Raw genomic sequence first — 3,670 nt, forward strand, 5'->3', positions numbered from 1 at the left:
GAAATTGGTAATCTTATAAAAACAAATGTTGAAAACTATCTCCACATGTAACTGGAAAATAATACTTTTATTCAAAGAAAGAAACAGCTGCCCAGAAGAGACTCTGGGTGTAGAGGAAGCAGTGTGAGGACAGCAGACACCTTGGCCACAAGGTATCCTACAAGAGAAAACTTCTCTTCCCTCAGCCTCCCTCCTCACTGTAGGGAGGGTCCCTCAAGCCTGGAAACTTGGCATCCCATGTGATCATTCCTCCCTCCACCCCAGCTCTGGCCCTCATCCTCTCCCTCCTGGGTGGTCTCCACATCTCCACTCTTTCCCTACCCCAAGCCATCCTCCACATGCCTGCCAAGGGGATAACCCCGAAGCACGGGTCTGAGCATGTCACCCCTACCACCTCCTTCCTATAAAGGCCTCCTGGAAAATCCTGGGTTCAGATCTTAAGGTTTCCAGTAATTTGACCACTTCCTGCCTTTCGTAGTTTTTTACACCCTACTCCCTCGAGACACACAATGCTCCAGGCATATTGGAATCCTTGCCAGTCCTGGGACATAATACTCTCCTTTCCATTTCTACGCTGTCCACCCCCTCCCCTCCCCTCTCTGTCCTGGGTTTCTTTGAGAATCAGCACACGTGCTACCTTCAGTGGGAGGCCCACCCTAGCCCCCAGCCTTCCTAAGGGAACCTGCCATCTACTTTGTATGGACTAATTTACATTTCATCTCCCCACCAGAATAATCAACTTCCTGAGAGTAGGAGGTGTTTTTGCTCAGCACAATACCAGGCACATAGGAAGCATTTAATAGTGACTGACTCTCTTAATATGTGCTTCACTACAGTGTTTGTTCGGTTCTCTCCTTACTAATGTGTATATTTGTGGCAAAGTGTGACCTAAGTTTATGGGGGGGGGGGGTATTTTGTAATTACTGTTCACTTTATGCCACTTCAGTAAATGTCTTTGCTGGGAGCTAATTGTGTAAACCAGGTGCCTAGCACAGGTGAGCACACACCAGTAGAGCTCGTGAGCTTTGCTCTGTAGAGCAGAACCATACATTGCCTTGAACCCGGAATAATCAGGCCCAACCATCTAGTGCTGGTCCTAAGCCTGGAGGGAGATGTTCCCAGCTCTGATTTTCTGAATGGGAGAGATGATTTTGGTTTCTCACATTCAAAGAGAGATCACTCTGAATTGGCAGGACCGAATTGGCCTTAAATGTGTGCAAATCTCAACAAAAGGGGTGGATGGGCAGCTGGGAGCCAGCCTCTCTCACCAAAAGCTCTCTGTGCTCCAGGGTCCTGCCAGCACTGTGGCTGGTTAGCACCTCTCTGCTGGGATCCTGCACCACTCTTGTGGCCAGGGGGCTGTATACCCCAGTCCCTGTCTATACCCATTGGGAGGAGTGAACTCAGAAGTGAGATGGGGAGCCTGGGAGTCCCCTGGAGGCTAATGCAGCTCTAACCTTCCAGCTGGGCTCTCTTCTCCTCCTTCCCTCACATCACTCCCAGGGCACGGCCAGGCTGCTGAGCGGAGATTGGCCTTGGCTCCTCACCCTCTTCTCCCTGTTCCCATCGACACTCTCCCTTAAACAGCCTCTTTCTCTGCTTCATCTGTGCCCCCTTCCTTCAGTCCTCCATGCCACTGCCCAAGGGAAATTCCCACAACAAGTCTCCTCTTTACTCAGGAAACCCCCTTTGCTTGGCTACTTTCCCCAGCTTCTAAGGTGCAAATTCTCCACCTTTCTTCCATTAACTCCAGGATGCCCTGGCTCTGGGGCCTTTCCTTCTCAGGGCCCCAGCTCTAGCCATTCTTGCTGGCCTCCCTCCTTCCTCTGCTGGCTTCCATCTGGTCTCAGCTACAATCCCACTTTCTGCAGGAAGCCTCCCTTCTGGCATCTCCAAGACTGCCTTCAGTTGTCATGTCTATACCTTGTTCATCCCCAAGTGTTTGTGTGCACTCTCCCCCATGGCACTGCGACTGCTTCCCTTGCATCTCCAGTGGGTGCCAGCAGAGCCTGGCTCTTAGTAGGCATTGCATAAATGCTTTGCTTCTTCCCACTCCAATCCATCCTCCATCCAAGTCAACAGTGAGACCACGTCACACACCCCTACTTAGTAAAGTCCAGTGGCTCCCCATTTCCTCTAGGACCAGAGCCCCTCTTCTCCCTTCCACCCTGATGATCCTGGGTGTGGATGCAAAGGGAGCTGGTGGCTGGAAGGGCCATGAGAGGCATCCTTGGACAAGGACTGGACAGCCCTTGAAGTGTACCAGTGAGGAAGAGGGGGAGGAGGGAGAAAGAACCCACACACACACACACCTTGAGGCAGACCAAACCTCTGCTGGACAGCTTGCCTGTTCAGGGAGCTCTTCCTGACCCTAAGCCTGACCGGATGGGCCCCTTGCAGCTGCCCTCCCTGGGTTGTAGGGCAGCCAGGACTGGCGAGTGCATGGGGGGCAGCCGTGACATACAGAGCGGGCAGCATGATCTCTTCAGCCTGATGACTTTATTCTCTAGCCTTCTACAACAAGCCCAGGGAGGGAGAAGCATTTTGCTCTCTTCTCCAACACATGCTCAGAGCTGTCGGCCACTCACGGCCCCTGGAAGGGAACAGGAAACTGATTTCTTCAGGGAATGAGCCTTGTTTATCTGATGCCAGGGGGGCTCTGGGGCACAGGCTCCAGAGATCGACTGACTAGGAGGGCAGGGACCCTGCTCGATCACCTCCTGCCTCACTAGCCCAGAGCCAGAACCAGAGCCAGAGGCTGGGAAGCCCCTGAGAGGCCGGAGCAGGAGCTGCTGACCAAGTGTGGGCCATGGGAGCCACGTGGTGAGGAGGCCCTCAGTCCCTGAGGGATCAAGCTTGTCTTAGGCCACAAGAGGCCAAGACCTCCCCATTTTCCACAAGACTTGAGCCTGACTGAAGAGGTTTTCCTTTCTGATAACTGGGGCTTTGGGGTGGCAGGGGAGGGACAGGGAGAAGGGCAGGGGCTTCTCTGTCCTGGAGTCGGGCCGGAGCCCCAGGTCTGCTGTTGCAGGCTACCATTCATGGGCTCCCTCCATGACAGAGCCTGGGAAAGGGGCTGGTCTGTGTGGCTTTGGAAGGGTCTTTCCCCAGCCTCTGGGGCAGTTTCCCAGACCTTCCTTCTAGCAGAGCCAGCTAAAAGGTAATGAAAAGAGGCTCTTGGAGGTATGAGTCCCTGCTCTCTGCTCCCTCCCCAACCCAGGGGCAGATGTAGGGAGTAGACCCAGGCCTCCAGATAGCCTGGGTCTTCACATGAAGGCACTGGAGTCACGGGCTGCCCTGGTCAGCCGGGAAGCAGCTGGTCATTTGGGAAGGCAGAGGGGCCACTCAGAGTAGACACTGGGAAGAGTAGCTGGCCTCTTTCTGGCTCAGGGGTGAAATTTCTCAAGCCACGGGAGCTTGCTCAGACACCTAATCTCATACATCTTCACCCTGTTGGGGCCAGCACTTCCTTTGCCCTGGATGCAGACACTGGCTGTTCCGAGAGGCCCCATGGGTTCTGGCCCTGCTGGGGGGACCATTGCCTGTGACAAGGCTGCTCAGATGTGGAGCAGCAGCCCTAGACAAGGCCGAGGCCCAGGGGCACTGGCCTCTGGGACTCCTGTCCTTCCCCCCTCCCCACCTGTCCCCCCCCCTCCCCTCTGCCCCTCCC

Source organism: Dromiciops gliroides, chromosome 3, assembly GCF_019393635.1.
Source record: "Dromiciops gliroides isolate mDroGli1 chromosome 3, mDroGli1.pri, whole genome shotgun sequence".
Lineage (NCBI taxonomy): Eukaryota > Metazoa > Chordata > Mammalia > Microbiotheria > Microbiotheriidae > Dromiciops > Dromiciops gliroides.